Source organism: Ovis canadensis, chromosome 19, assembly GCF_042477335.2.
Source record: "Ovis canadensis isolate MfBH-ARS-UI-01 breed Bighorn chromosome 19, ARS-UI_OviCan_v2, whole genome shotgun sequence".
Classification (NCBI taxonomy): domain Eukaryota; kingdom Metazoa; phylum Chordata; class Mammalia; order Artiodactyla; family Bovidae; genus Ovis; species Ovis canadensis.
This window is the reverse complement of record NC_091263.1, coordinates 63,480,553-63,495,985: the sequence shown is the minus strand read 5'-3', so window position 1 is coordinate 63,495,985 and position 15,433 is coordinate 63,480,553. Positions and strand designations below refer to the sequence as shown.

The window sequence follows — 15,433 nt, the reverse complement described above, 5'->3', positions numbered from 1 at the left end:
CGCGGGCTAGATTGTAGAAATCCCCAAAAGGACCGGCCCTGGGAAGAGACAGCGGGACCTTTAAGAAAGCTTTACAAGCGGAGTGGTGACAGGCGCGGAGTGAAGCGCCACGTGACTTTTCCACTGGACCGGGGTGGGAGGGAGGGGGCCCCCTCTGTAACCTGCTCTCCTCCCACCTTTCCTAACTGTCGAATCAACTTTAATGACAGGCGGGACGCACCACGCAGAGCGCCAATCGCAGCCGAAGGAGCGGGGCAGAGGGAAGGCGGGGCCCGCCAAAAGTTCCACCCAGCGCGGGCTGGGCGGGGCCTCAGCGGCACTGGCTGCGGGTGGCAGGCTGGCTGGCTCCGCGGAGGAGGTGAATGGAGCCGCAGGTAGCCCTGGAACAAAGCGGCTCCACTAGCGCGGCGCGCGTGCGCGGGGCCTGCCGCGCTTCCCCTAAGGAGTCAGGGCTGTCTGCGCTGGGGAGTCCGTCCCTGGCTGATCCTGCAGTCCGTCCGGTCCGTTCCCTGCCCGGCGGAGTGCGCCCACATCCTTGGGGCTTACCCCCTCCCACTCTGCCCGAGGCTGGGCGGCTCCCCGCCACCCTGCCTCTACATCCTGGAGGGAATCAGGGTCAGAGATGAATGGCGGCGGTGCCTGAGATTTGCCAGAGTGCGTGCCTCTGGAACCTGCAGGAGTTGAGCTTTCTGACCAGGTAGAGGAGCGGCCCTGCGGCATTCCCCGCTACCCACCTCCCCACTAACGCCCTTTTGTCCTCGCGGAGGAGAGTCTACCAGGTTTCATCCCAACTGCAGGGCTGCGTGGCAGAGGAGCAGGGATCTCTTCCACGGTTACACTTCCGGAAAGACCAGAGTATTGCAGATATAGATGGTCCTAGCATCCGAGATGCCAGGCCCAGGGAGGTGATAGGAAAAGCTGGTCTCTGGCCTCCCACGCAGGCTTGTCCTAGGGTTGCTGGGCAGCGCCTTCTTGCCCGGGGATCCGGAACGCGTCGAAAGGGCTCGCCGAGCCTGAGGGGCTCAGATGCACACTTTGCTCTGCTGCTTGCTGATAAGTTGTGATGGTTCTCACCTCTCTGGGCCTCAGGTCTCCCCATGTGGGAGGGTGCTGGGCCCGACAGTACCCAAATAGTCCATCCCAAGGTAGTCCTGTTGCTGGTCGGCAGGGATGGAGACAGCGCTCAAACGAAGAGTCCTGGGATTGACTCCTCTGCGCTTCCAATGAAGGGGCAACAGGTGCCACCCCTTTGTCAGGGAACTAAGATCCCACATGCTGGGCTGTGCAGCCAATAGACAAAAAAGAGGTCTAAGCAGACACACATGGGAGAGGACCTCCTCGCTAATGAGCATTCCTCAGTGGGCTTGTTGGGAGCCTGTTGGAGTGTGGACTACAGCAGTGTTCTCATTAGTGGGGGCCCAACGGAGAGGGGCCTCTCTGTGCCCCTCCCAGGAGGGAGAGAGCCCCACCTTCCCACAAGTAGCGTGTGATGGCTCCCTATTCTCCCTCCCACTCCAGACTCCTCTCAGGGACAGCCACCCTGGATGAGAAGCCTGTGACGACGCATGGAACTGGGAAGCCTCCCTGGGGGTGGGGGCCCCCTGCTGTAGTACAGGACAAGGGGCAGCATTTGGGGAGGGAGGAGGTACAGTGGAAGCAAATCAGCCTGGCCCCCTGACGTCAGCCTGGTCCCGGCCCGGTCACCCTGGCTGGAGAAGAGCCCGAAGCCTTGGTTCCTGAGTGGAAGCCCTGCCTCCAGCCGTGAACAGCTGGGCACAATGCACACAGTGGTCCCAGCAGGGCTGCCCCTGAGTGTTGGGGAAGGGGCGGTGGACAGACACAGAACCCTCTGATGCACATACAGGGCTCAGAGCCTGACAGGATCTTGCTTGGGGTCAGACTGCAGACGCCAGAGCTGCCCCTGCCCAGGGCCTTGCTCTACAACTGTGAGCCTCTCAGGGATCCTGGAAGAGGGGACCGGGTGGCCTGAGCCAGGCCTGGGATCAAAGGCATTCCTCCTCTTCAGGAATGTGGCCTTTCCTGCCCTTCCAGGTTCAGATCCTTGCTCACCTGCAGCCCCTGGAAGAGGTGCCCCACTCACTAGGGTCTCCTTGAAGGACAGGGTGGGTCCCTGGCGGTGAGTGGGGAGCTGTGGCTGGGTGTGGAGTTTTCTGCGGAACAGACCCCTCTCCCACATGCCTCAAGCCTTTGCACACACTTTCCTCAGCCTGGAGTTTTTGCACTCACTCTTTGTCCATCTTCTAGAAGAATATCCCAGCTTCTAGATTCTCTAGGCGAGGTGATCCCAGGACCCTGCCCCCATCTTTGCTCTGGACTCTATCACAGTCACAGTGACAGCCTCCCCCCCGCCCCACACTCCCCCTTTGTATGTCCAGCGGCCTGTCTCCCTTCCCAAGTCCACTCCTCCTGCCACCTCTATCTCAGCCCTCGTCCCTTAGTTGCCAGGCCTGAACCCCATAGACACATTTGGAGCCATATGCCCTGTCTGCACACATTCAGCCCCAGAACCACATGGTGGAGGGGCCTTCAGGTCAGTTCAATCGCTCAGTCGTGTCCGACTCTGCAATCCCATGGATCGCAGCATGCAAGGCCTCCCTGTCCATCACCAACTCCTGGAGTTCAAACTCGCGTTGATCGAGTTAGTGATGCCATCCAGCCATCTCATCCTCTGTCGTCCCCTTCTCCTCCTGCCCCCAATCCCTCCCAGCATCAGAGTCTTTTCCAATGAGTCAACTCTTCGCATGAGGTGGCCAAAGTACTGGAGTTTCAGCTTCGGCATCATTCCTTCCAAAGAAATCCCAGGGCTGATCTCCTTGCAATCCAAGGGACTCTCAAGAGTCTTCTCCAACACCACACTTCAAAAGCATCAATTCTGTGGTGCTCAGCCTTCTTCACAGTCCAACTCACATCCATACATGACCAGTGGAAAAACCATAGCCTTGACTAGATGGACCTTTGTTGGCAAACTAATGTCTCTGCTTTTGAATATGCTATCTAGGTTGGTCATAACTTTTCTTCCAAGGAGTAAGCGTCTTTTAATTTCATGGCTGCAATCACCATCTGCAGTGATTTTGGAGCCCCCCAAAATAAAGTCTGACACTGTTTCCACTGTTTCCCCATCTATTTCCCATGAAGTAATGGGACCAGATGCCATGATCTTCGTTTTCTGAATGTTGAGCTTTAAGCCAACTTTTTCACTCTCCACTTTCACTTTCATCAAGAGGCTTTTTAGTTCCTCTTCACTTTCTGCCATAAGGGTGGTGTCATCTGCATATCTGAAGTTCTTGATATTTCTCCCGGCAATCTTGATTCCAGCTTGTTGCTTCTTCCAGCCCAGCGTTTCTCATGATGTACTCTGCATAGAAGTTAAATAAGCAGGGTGACAATATACAGCCTTGACGTACTCATTTTCCTATTTGGAACCAGTCTGTTGTTCCATGTCCAGTTCAAACTGTTGCTTCCTGACTTGCATACAGATTTCTCAAGAGGCAGGTCAGGTGGTCTGGTATTCCCATCTCTTTCAGAATTTTCCACAGTTTATTATGATCCACACAGTCAAAGGCTTTGGCATAGTCAATAAAGCAGAAATAGATGTTTTTCTGGAACTCTCTTGCTTTTTCCATGATCCAGCAGATGTTGGCAATTTGATCTCTGGTTCCTCTGCCTTTTCTAAAACCAGCTTGAACATCAGGGAGTTCACCGTTCACGTATTGCTGAAGCCTGGCTTGGAGAATTTTGAGCATTACTTTACTAGCGTGTGAGATGAGTGCAATTGTGCAGTAGTTTGAGCATTCTTTGGCATTGCCTTTCTTTGGGATTGGAATGAAAACTGACCTTTTCCAGTCCTGTGGCCACTGCTGTTTTCGAAATTTGCTGGCATATTGAATGCAGCACTTTCACAGCATCATCTTTCAGAATTTGAAATAGCTCAACTGGAATTCCATCACCTCCACTAGCTTTGTTTGTAGTGATGCTTTCTAAGGCCCACTTGACTTCACATTCCAGGATGTCTGGCTCTAGGTGAGTGATCACACCATCGTGATTATCTTGGTCGTGAAGATTTTTTTGTATAATTCTTCTGTGTATTCTTGCCACCTCTTCTTAATATCTTCGGCTTCTGTTAGGTCCATACCATTTCTGTCCTTTATCGAGCCCATCTTTGCATGAAATGTTCCCTTGGTATCTCTAATTTTCTTGAAGAGATCTCTAGTCTTTCCCATTCTGTTGTTTTCCTCTATTTCTTTGCATTGATCGCTGAGGAAGGCTTTCTTACCTCTTCTTGCTATTCTTTGGAACTCTGCATTCAGATGCTTGTGTCTTTCCTTTTCTCCTTTGCTTTTCACTTCTCTTCTTTTCACAGCTATTTGTAAGGCCTCCCCAGGGGGCAAAGCTTGGTTGTGACAGCAGAGCTCTGATGTGAACTGAACAGAACTGGTGCGCACCACCCCAACCGCCCCCCGCCCCATGTCCATGTGGCATGGTGACCCAGGAACTGGCACCGAGCATCAGCATCTTGGAAGTGAGTCTCCCTCTTCCCACTGGTGCCCCTGGATTTCTTAGAGGTGAGCCACCATGTTTTCAATGGCACGGGCAGGAGCGGGGAGGGTTGTCCGTTCCTGGCCTTCACATCCTAGCACAGATTTGGGGTGAGCTCCTGCTAGCTTCCACGATTGGGCAGATTTTCCCACTGTGAGAGCTGAGCAGAGGCAGGGGCTGGGCACTCCAGTCCAGGGTGTCTGCTCTGGTGCATGGTGCAGAGCCAGTCTCTACCCAGGACCACTCCACAGGGTGGAGGAGATGCGCCATCCAGAGCCCTGCCTAAGACCCAGACTAGCAGTCTCTGCTTGTCCCTGAACTTTGATAGCTTCTCCCGCATACCTTGGTGAGGTGCCTGTCTGGGTTGCAGTCAGAACAGCTAGTGTTTAAGCCAGGCCAGGAGTGGACTGTGAAAGGCCTGGCAACTCTCCTGTCCCGGATAGAACTCCTGGCTGTACACATCTGTGTGTGTGCACGTACACACACACACTCTTAAGGACACAACACAGGCCCAAACACACAGATCTGTGTGTTCACACATACATGCTCACAGGCACAGATGTGTGTGCAGAAAAAGAACACCAATCCCTGGTGATCCAATGCTCTGCCTTCCAGTGCAGGGGACAAGGATTTGATCCCTGGTGGGGGAACTAAGATTCCACATGCTGCGGAGCAACTAAGCCTGTGAGCCACAGCTACAGAGCCCACATGCTCTGGAACCCACGTGCCACAACTGAGACCTGACATAACCAAAAATAAAATAATTTTTAAAAAAAACACACTAATACAGTAACTGGTTGGGGTTGGAGCCAGACCTTTAGGTAAGGCATTCTCTTCCTAGGCCTCAGCTTCCTCGTAAGATGGACAGACAAGCCCTGCTTTGCTCACCTCACTGGGGAACCTGGGGTGGTGCAGGGCCAAGGAGGTGAGTGCTGCACTGGCGTGAGGGCAAGCAGTACAGCCTTTGTGCGGGGACCAGGCCTGCTGGATGTCAGTCCCAGGTCAGCCAGCCGTGAGCAGGGCTTGAAATGTTGCCCAGGCCGACCAGCGCGGCAGACCCGCCTTCTTGAGGGGAACCCCAGGCCTGAGAGGGCTTGTAACAGAGGGCAGGTGGGGTCATGAGAAAGGCCTGGCTGGGCCATGAGCAGGGCTTGAAATGTTCACTTGCTCACACAGGGGGTCACGGAGGCAGGATACTCAGCCTGCTGCAAGCTCAACTGCCCATAAGTAGGTAGAGAGTGGAAGTGCACTCGTGCAGAAATATCCAATACACATGTGCACATACTCTCTGTGACATGTAGACAGAGTATGTCTGGGCACTTGCCTCCCAGTTAAGAGGGGTGCCCACAGAGAACCCAGAGGGGTTGTTACAGGCTGGTGGAATCTACTGTCACCCAGGCCCACCCTTCCCTACTGGCCCAGGTTGGGGTGTTCTGGGCTGACTAGTTCTGCATGGAGTGGAAGGATCTATCCCTGCCTACCTCCCCACGGGGAACGCCAGGCCCCGGTGATGGCAGAGTTGCACAGACAGGCTGCTGCCTGGGACAGCTCTGCAACTGCAGAGCCAGCCTATCCAGCCTCCTCCCGCCCGGCCCAGGTGTTGAGGCCCTGAGGAGCAGGGGGGAGAGTGGCTCACACCCCGGAGAACCAGAGGACAAAAGTCAGCAGGATGGAAGCCAGGGCAGAGCTCTGGGAACTCCCCAGGGAGCCTGGAGAAGGCAGAGGTGGGGAGCCTCTCCTCCCAAGTGGGCTCATTTTTTGAGAACCTGCCCTGGACAAGGGAGCGTGGGAACCTCAGAGGGAGACTAGACGGATGTCATCCTCTCTTCCCCAGCTGCCCACCCAGCAGCAACTGCAGGCCCTCGGCCAGCCTCCCCAGGTGGATTCCTGGGGCTACTCATTTGAGAGTGTGGCTTTCCTGGCCAAATACCAGCCCAGAGAGTCAGCAGCTCGGCCATGATTCTTCCCGGGCAGGCATTACTAGTCAATCACAGCACTTGCTGCACTATCCTCAGGCCTCAAAACCAGTTGATTACCTGTGGTAGTCAAGGGAGACAAAACCTATTTGCTGAATTCCCAATTCATAGCCGGCCCAGCTCGCTTCACCCTAACCTCCTCCTGCTTCCTACTCGGTGCCCCAGACACAGAACCCCTGCCTCCACACACTTCCTCCCCTGCTCTCTACCTACTTATGGGCGGTTAAGCTTGCAGGAGTTGGGGTACAGCAGGGCTGGGTATCCTGCCTCTGCGACCTCCCGTGTGTGAGCCTCCTTGCATCACCAGAGTCCCCCATGAGGTCACCCAGAGACCTGGGCCCAGCCAGGCCTTTGCCATGATCCCACCTGCCTTCTGTTCCAAGCTCTCTCAGGCCTGGAGTTCCCCTCAATAAAGGGAGGTTCCACTGGGCTGGTCAGCATAGACAAGTTGAACACTTCAAGCCCTGCTCACGGCTGGCTGACCTGGGACTGACGTCCAGCAGGCCTGGTCCCCGCACAAAGGCTGGACCGCTTGACCTCACGCCAGTGCAGCACTCACCTCCTTGGCCCTGCACCACCCCAGGTTCCCCAGTGAGGTGAGCAAAGCAGGGCTTGTCTGTCCATCTTACAGATGAGGAAACCGAGGCCTAGGAAGGGAATGCCTTACCTAAGGGTCTGGCTCCAACCCCAACCAGTTAACTCACTTACCCACAGTGCAGTGAGTCACGGTGGCCAAGGTGATGGAAAGGAGACGCACAAACACAGGCAAGTGGGACGGGCAGATATGCCTGCCTGGGGCTCCCACACACAGGCCCTGTCGTCTTCCTGATCAGGGGCCTGCCTGATATTCTCAAGGCTTGTTTCCTTCTGGTCTCATGTCCAAGCTTTGCACCAGCCCTGTGAGGGCTGTCAACCCTTTTGACCAGTGGGGAAACTAAGGCCCATGGTTACAGCCCCAACTGGGCAGGGGGCTGGGCCCCAGACTAAGAACCAGAGCTCTGCTCCCCCCGTCCAGTGGTGCCCAGGTGGCTCTGGCCTCCGCAGGGAGCCCCTTGCTCTACCAGCTCTCCCATCACTGGAATGGCAGGGGGCCCTCACTGGCAGGGTGGGGGACAGACGTGGGGCATGTGCAAGGAGGTGTGTGCTATCCAGTGTGCTTCCACGGCTCATTCTTCCCAAGACCCAGACCCTGTCCACTGCGGCTCCACAGTCTCCCCTAGACCATCTCACTAGCCTCCTTCCCTGCCCCCTGCTCCATCCCCACAGTCCATTCCCCACCCAGCGGCCAGAGGGATCTTCTGAGAATGAGACCTGGTCCTTCCCTGCTTACAGACCAGCGTGGCCTCAGTGATCTGGCGCGGCCCCTCTCCCGCCTCCCCTCAGGGTCCAGGGTCCCCCAGCCCAGGCCCCTGCAGCACCCCGCCTGCTGTCTCCACAGGGCCTTAGCACTCACTGGTCTGACGACTGACTGCATGCTTATCCCCCCACCCCCGCCCGGCCTCCAGAGCCAGTGTGGGCACCAGAGGTGGCTGAGTCCGAATAGGGATCCGACTTCTTTTTGGACTCCTGGGCCACCAGCCATGAGCAAGGTCCTGTGATTTAAAATGCCTCTGGCCCTTCTCTGCCACACTGGAGGATCCCAGCAACCTCTCACTTCCATTCAATCCTCACTTGGCCCTCAGCCTGTCCTGCATGGGCTGCCTGGAGTCGGAAGTCTCCTTACTGTGAAGGGGTGGCTCCTGCACCGAGCCTGGCAGGCCGTCCTCCCCGTGCTCAGGCTGGTGGCTTCGGTCTCCCTATTTGAGAGTGCAGGCCCCCACCTGACCAGGGGCATCTCATCCTCCCTCTGTAGACTGAGCGCAAACTCCCACTCCCGGTGGACCCAGGGGGTCCCTCAAGTCCCAAGCCTGAGTTCCAGTCCTGCACACCACCATTTGCGAGCCTGGAAGAGGGGCTGGACTGGGTGGGGAAGCCCCCTATGTTGAAACTGAGGTCACCCCTAGAGGCCCAGGAGAAACAGCTCAACAGCCCCGAGAAAGCAGCGGCCAGCTCCAATTTCCTTGCAGTCTGGAGGAAGGTGGAGAAGAAAAGGGCTCAGCAGGTCCCCTGCCCTAAAGTTGTGGGTGGAGGCGAGCCCTCTCCTCTCACACACCTCTCCCCAAAACCTCTGCCATGGGCTGATCCTCCCCTTCAGGATTGTGGACAGCACCACATGAGCCCGCCTGGGGCTCAGGGATGGAAGCCAGGGCTCTGGGGGTGGAGCAGCCACCCTGTCACCCTTGGCCTCCTGCTTGACTCCTCTGATTCTTTCTGAAGCCACCTCTGCAAGGAAGGGCCTGGAGATCCAATGGTTTGTTGGGGCAACGGGTGGGGTTGTGGGGGAGGTGGCCAGAGGGTGCCTCTGGCAGGCATTCCCAGCCAGAGCAAAGACAAGGAGCGGTGATGGAGTCTGGGGTGGTGCTCTCTGTCTTGCGCAAACCAGCTGTAGCTAGCTAGCTAGCAGTGGCAGGCCCCTGACAGTGAAGTCAATCCAACCTTCCAGGCTGGGAGGGTGGAGGTGGCCGGGAATTCCCAGGGCACCTGGCGGGCGGATGTGCCAGGGGCCTGGGATGGGTGCTCCTGGTGGGCCAAGGGGTGGTGCCTGGTAGGTCTCTCTGTAGCTGCCAGGCCCAACTGCCTCATTAGCATCTGCCTGCTGCCAGCCTGGGCCTGTCTGGTCCACTCCCCATCGGCCCACACACCGTCTTTCAGGAATCCCTCCCATGAGGCCCTGGCGGTGATAGTGACGGCGATCACTGTCACGTGACCACGACGAGGCCGCTGGGTTGAGGCCTCAGTGCTCAGCCCCGTCGCAGGTTTCATGGCCAGCAGTGTTACCACGTGGGCTCAGCTGTCCGCTGGCCGCCTGGTGCTGAATGTCCTGTGCGCACAGGCAGGCAAGCGTGGGTGCTTGCCCTAGGCAACAGTCTGGGCAACTCCTCTTCTTGATGTGGCCTCACCCAGCCCTACTCCTGCCACAGGGGCACATGCCCCCCAAACCTGGGGCACTCCATCCGTGCAAAGACTAGGGTCCCCTGGGAAGAGGAGGGACCAGTGGAGTCTCGGGGCTCCTAGTGGGGCCCTCGGAGGTGGTCACAGGGAGGACCTGGGGCCGCCTCGGCTTACGGGACCGTGCTCCCGTCCCTGCCCCTCGCCGTGGCTTATGCAGTCTCTAGCGAGAAGCCGGCAGTGCCCTAACGGCACAGCCCTCTGGCCTGAGCCAGAGCGGTGGCTCTGAGACGGGCTCATGGGGGTGAGGCACCGAGGGCAGTTTGGCCAGAGCTGGAGCCCCCTGTCAAAATGTCCCCAGCGGGACTTCCCTGGCAGTCCGGTGGCTAGGGCTGCACTCCCGACGCAGGGGGGCCGGGTTCAATGCCTGGTCAGGGATGATGCCACATGCCGCAGCTGAGTTTGTGTGCCGCAATGAATGATCCTGCATGTCGCAACAAAGACCCCGAAAAAATTCTGGCACAGCCAAATTAAAACACCACAAAATAAAAACCTTCCCCAGAACCACTAGGCCAGGCCAAGAACTCAGGCTGGGGAGTGGCTGGATTCCTCAGGCCATGAACTCTAGTGGGACACGGAGCACCCACCGTGGGAGAGCTGGGACCCTCAGATCTGGGGTGCTGCTGTGGACTTGGCTGGCTCCCAGAGGTGCCCAGCCTTTCCATCTAAGGCGGGGGGGGCAACACCTTGGCTTACTACTCTAACTCTCAGGGGTGCGGGACAGCCGGGCGGGTTCCACCCTGGATTATCACAGGGAAGGGTTGCTTAGGCCCAAGGCGCTCCCAAGCGGCCCCATGCATGGGCAGCAGGGACGGGAAGAGTGGAGACTGGCAGCCTGACCAAGGGGCCTGGCCGTGACGCTGACTCCACCAGCAGCCTCCCCACTCCGGGCCTGCTTCCTCCTCTGAACACTGGGGTCCCTACAGAACACCACACGAGGCACGAGAGAAGCGCTCGGGAAGGGTCCCGCCCAGGGCCGAGCGCGTGTTTCCCCGGCTCAGCCCTCTTGTGCCTGGACAGTGGGGAGAGGGCCCTGGGGGCGGGCGGCGCCCCCTGTGGGAAGGGCTCCTGGAGCAGAGGCTCGGGCCTGGGGCTGGTATGCAGCTGTGCTGTGGAGTGCGGGCAGCAAGGACTCGGCAGAGAGGCTGTGGCACCAGCAGGAAGGGTGACAGGAGACAGCAACTCTCCTGAACCTGGAGCGGGCAGCTGCCTGAGCTGAGGCTGATGTGGGCGGGGAAGGCCCTGTCCCCAGCCTCATGCCTCAGTGCCCACAGCAGCCCGCCGAGCTCCCATGGGGAAGGGCAGGGAGGGACTGGGCATCACGCCTGGCCCTCCCTCCAAGGCTCAGCCACACTGGCCCCCGCACACCCTTGCTTAGCTGTGGCTGCCATTCAGTCCCCACCCTTTGCTCAGTCTGGGCAGACAGCAGCCCCTGTTCTGACCCTCGGGGAGCCTTTCCTAGCAGGGGGCTTTGATCATGCCTCCTCAGGGCTCTGCCTGTACAGCTGTCCAAAGCAGGATTCACAGAATGCTAGTCTCACCAAGCAAACCTGGAGAAAGAGGCTCAAGTGGTCAAATGTCTGAGAAACACTCTGAACTCTGGCCCTGGCTGCAGAGCATAAGGGTGTGCTACAGGCTCTGAGAAGTCCTGCAGGGATACAGCAGGCTTAATTTTGGCCATATGGACCACAGCATCCGTTTTTTTGCATAACCTTCACTCCCAGCCCACGGCACTGCCCTCAGCCTGTCCTTCAGGAGAGGAAATGGCTTTATGTTGCCCAGCGGCTGCTCAGACCATGCTCTCTTCCCTGCACTTCCCTTACCATCTTCAGATGAGAGGCTGAAGGTCATCAAGAGCTGCTCAAAACCCCATGTTCTCCCCGTGATCCGCCCCAGGTGCTCTGAGGTCTGCTTTCCACCAGCAGGTCCAATGCTGCAGTGGGACCGGAAGTCATCCTAGCTCCTGGGGAGGCCAGGACGATTAAACGGGCGCGGACAGAGCTGAGCCAATGCCTGGCCACACTTCCCCTAACCAGTGCAGCTCCCGTGGTTTCCAGCTCAAGGCTGCACAGGGAGGCTGCTCCTCTCAGCATGGGGGCTGTGGACAAGGCCCCCTCCCCAAGAGTTGTGTTACCAGGCCTGAGGGGCTTCTAATGAGTTCCACATGCAAGTGAGGGCCTCTGAGAGGAAATGGGAAGGGGCTGGGGAGGGGGAAAGGGGCCTGAGAGGGGATTGGAACCATGTGTTTGGAGGAGGGGGACAGCGAGGGAGAGCGGAGGCCAGAGGAGGGAAGACTATCCTCACAAGTCCTGCTGCCCTCCTCGCACAAGGTGACTGCCAGGCTCCAGCCCCGCAGGAGGGCCCAGGCCAGCCACCTGCCGGGGTGGAGTAGGGAAGGGTGGCAGCGGCAGGGGAGACCCCTTAGAGGGCCCACTTCTCTCCTTCAGGCAGAAAAAGCCCCAAATCCCTGACCCTCTGGACTGGGGTTCTGAGCCCTTAAGAGCAGGACAGAACCAGGTAGGTGGCAGGACCTATGGGGGTGTGAGGAAGCCCCTCCACAGCTGGCCAGCAGCAAGATGCTCATTCAGATCCAGCCCAGCTACCCTGACCCCACTGGAGAGCCCTGGGTGCAGCAAGGCCACTGACCTGTCCGCTCTGTCCTCTAGGCTCAGGGGTGGGCAAGGAGGCTGGGCATGTGGGCTGGCTGCTCCTCCTGCCCTCCCTGTCCAGTGGGGGCCATGCCTGGGCACTCAGATTGGCCTGGTGGCTAGAAGCCTCATAGGAAAAGGCTCTGTAGGGTCCATGTTGGCACGTGGAGTGGGGTGTCTAATGAGAGACGGCGGTTAGGGAGCAGATGGGAGGGCCTCACGGGGTACAGTGGATCTCCCTCCCAGGAGCACTGGTTGAGCCCCAGGTTTCCAGCAGGCCAACCAGGGCCAGGCCTGCAGTAGGTGTTGTAGCCAGCTAGCTGGCCCACAGGAGTGGATGATGGGGGCCTGGCCCTTTACCTCCCACTTACAGCCACCTCCCCAGGCCACGCACTGGAGCCCTGCTGGGACAAAGGCTGTTCTTACAGCCTTGTGTGAATAGTCTCAGCACATCTTTCCAGCACCTCTACCGGCCTCTATTGTTCTTACCCCATGTTGTGGATGGGCAGACCAAGGCAGACAGGTGAAGTCAAAGCGCTCCTGGCAGCAGAAGAGCAGGTGCAAAGGCCCTGGGGCCGGAATGTTCCTGGTGTGTCCAGAGTGGCCTGAGGGGTGGCTGGAGGGTGGTAGGAGATGCTGCGGTGAGCATTGTGGCCTGTACTTAAAGGAGGCTGCGGAACTGCTGGAAGGGGTTCAGCAGGGCTGGCATGAGCTAGCTTACAAGTTTTCTTTTTATTATTATTTTTTAATCTTACAGCTTGGCTGACTCTGGCTGCTATGCTGAGAACAGATGGAGTGGGCCAATGGCAGAAGCAGGCCAGGCAGCAAAGGAGCAAGCCTCATCGCAGCAGGTCTGGCTGCTCAGGGATGCTTGCTCCAAGTGCTGGGCAGACTCTCACCTAACCTGCCTCAGACTAACCCCTGGCCCCTCAAGAGGGGCCACCAGAGCTGAGGTTCCCCTAAACCAGAGGCAGTTAACCCAACAGAAGACCCTAGGAAGAAATATAGATGGCCAACAGACACATGAAAAGATGTTCAATATTGCTGATTATTAGAGAAATGCAAATCAAAACCACAATGAGATATCACCTCACAGCAGTCAGAATGGCCATCATCAAAAAGTCTGCAAACAGTAAATGCTGGAGAGGGTGTGGAGACAAGGAAGTCCGCCTACACTGTTGGTGGGAATGGGTAGCCATTATGGAACACTATGGAGGTTCCTCAGAAAACTAAGAATTACCATGTGATCCAGCAATCCCTCTCTGGGCCTATATCCAGAAAAAACTGTGGTAATTCAAAAAGACACATGCAAACCTTTGTTTGGGCTTCCCAGGTGGCTCGGTGGTACAGAATCCACCTGCAATGCAGGACACGCAGGTTCGATCCCTCGGTCGGGAAGGTCCCCTGGAGAAGGAAATAGCAACCTACTCCAGTACTCTTGCCTGGAGAGTCCACGGATAGAGGAGCCTGGCGGCTGCAGTCCATGGCATTGCACAGAGTTGGACACAACTCAGCAACTAAACAAACACCACCACCACCACCTGTGTTCACAGCAGCACTATTCACAATAGCCAGGCCATGGAAACAGCCTAAATGTTCATCAACAGATGAATGGGTAGATGCAGTACACACACTCCGGGGGCTACTACTCAGCCACAAAAAAGAACGAGAGACTTCCTTCGTGGTCCAACAGCTAACACTCTGTCTTCCCAATGCAGGGGGCCTGGTTCAATGCCTGGTTGGAGAACGAGATCCTGCATGCTGCAACTAGAAGACCCTGTATGCCACAAGGAAGACCCGGTGCAGCCAAATAAATACTAGAAAAGAACGAAATGATGCTGTGTGCAGCGACGTGGACGCAACTAGAGATTATCCTACTATGTGAACAAGTCGGAGAAAGACAAATACCACGGGACGTCACTTCTGTGTGGAATCTACAATATGACGAACTGATCTAGCAAACAGAACCATGAACATACAGAACCAAGCGGTGGTTGCCAAGGGGGAAGGGGCTGGGGTTAGCAGATATAAGCTTTTGTATATAGAATCGATAAACAACAACGTCTTACTGTAACACACAGAATTATATTCACTATCCCTTGATAAACCACAATGGAAAAAAAGAATATATATAACTGAATCACTTTGCTATACAGCAGATATTCACATTATGAATCAACTATACTTCATTAAGAAAATATTAGAACTGGAAAAATAGAAGACTCTGGGATATGTTTCAAAGGGCATGGGCATCCTTGTGGGAACCTCACAAACGGCCCTATTCCTAAGCACGCCCCAGCTGAGGGTGAACTGGACCCAACCTCAGGACCAAGGCCACCCTGGGAGCAAAGGTTAACTTCACGGTTGGGGCCAAGAAGTCACACTGCAGCAGCCCAGACTCGGGCCGGCCCAGGCCTCCACGACAGGAAGCACTTTCTGTTTCTAGTTAACAGGCACCTGTGAGGTGCTGCCTGGAAGGTCCTGGAAGACTAATTACGTTGCTTCTCCTGCTCCAAGTCCCAGAGGCTTCTAGCAGACCCAATCCAGGAGCAGCTGTCATGGGGAACAATTCTGGGGGCTGAGCTGAGGTGGGGGTGGGTGCTGGCTCCGCAGAACACAATCAGCGCTCCCAGCCCCACCTTGGGCGTGAGGGTGTGTCCTTGGGTGACTCTGGCTGGGGTCAGTTTGAGGGGCTCAGAGCAGAGGTGGCTGGGGCATCATAGGAGCTTCTGGGGGAGCTGGCTGGTTCCAGAGGGACCTGCCAGGTCAAGGCGCGTCCCTGGGCGGAGCCTAGCTGGGCAAAGGCAGGGGCAGGGCAGAGGTCTGGAGGAGAGGCCAGCTGAGCAGAGCATCTGCAGGGCACCGGTGCCCTCGGCCAGGCCTGAGACCAGGAGAACAAGACGGACTGGGTGAACGTGGGCCCCAGGTGCCTGGGGACGGCCACGGCTCTGCAGTCAGTCTCCACACCAGGGCTGAGGCCAGCTGCCTAGCTGGAGGAGGCCGGAGGCCAGAAGCTGAAGTCAGTGTGCGCGGCTGAGGGAGCCCATGAGCCCACTGGCTCCTCCAGGCCCAGCCTCTGCACACCGAGCACCCGAGGGAGAGTCAAAGTCCCGCTTTCAGAAGCAAGTGCTCGTGCCCGCAAGAGCAGCTTCGGGCTGAGAAGCGGAAGCTGCAGGACAGGACTTCCGCTCCTGCCCAGGGCCC

General features: G+C 57.3%; 1 long non-coding RNA gene across 1 annotated transcript; it reads left to right on the top strand.

The window, feature by feature from the left end:
* The first annotated feature begins 349 nt into the window (after positions 1-349).
* Positions 350-14,444, top strand: LOC138424476 (uncharacterized). Its single transcript, XR_011250807.1, has 3 exons — positions 350-697; positions 4,382-4,583; positions 13,948-14,444. It is a non-coding gene; the product is annotated as an uncharacterized lncRNA (long non-coding RNA).
* The last annotated feature ends 989 nt before the right edge of the window (positions 14,445-15,433 follow it).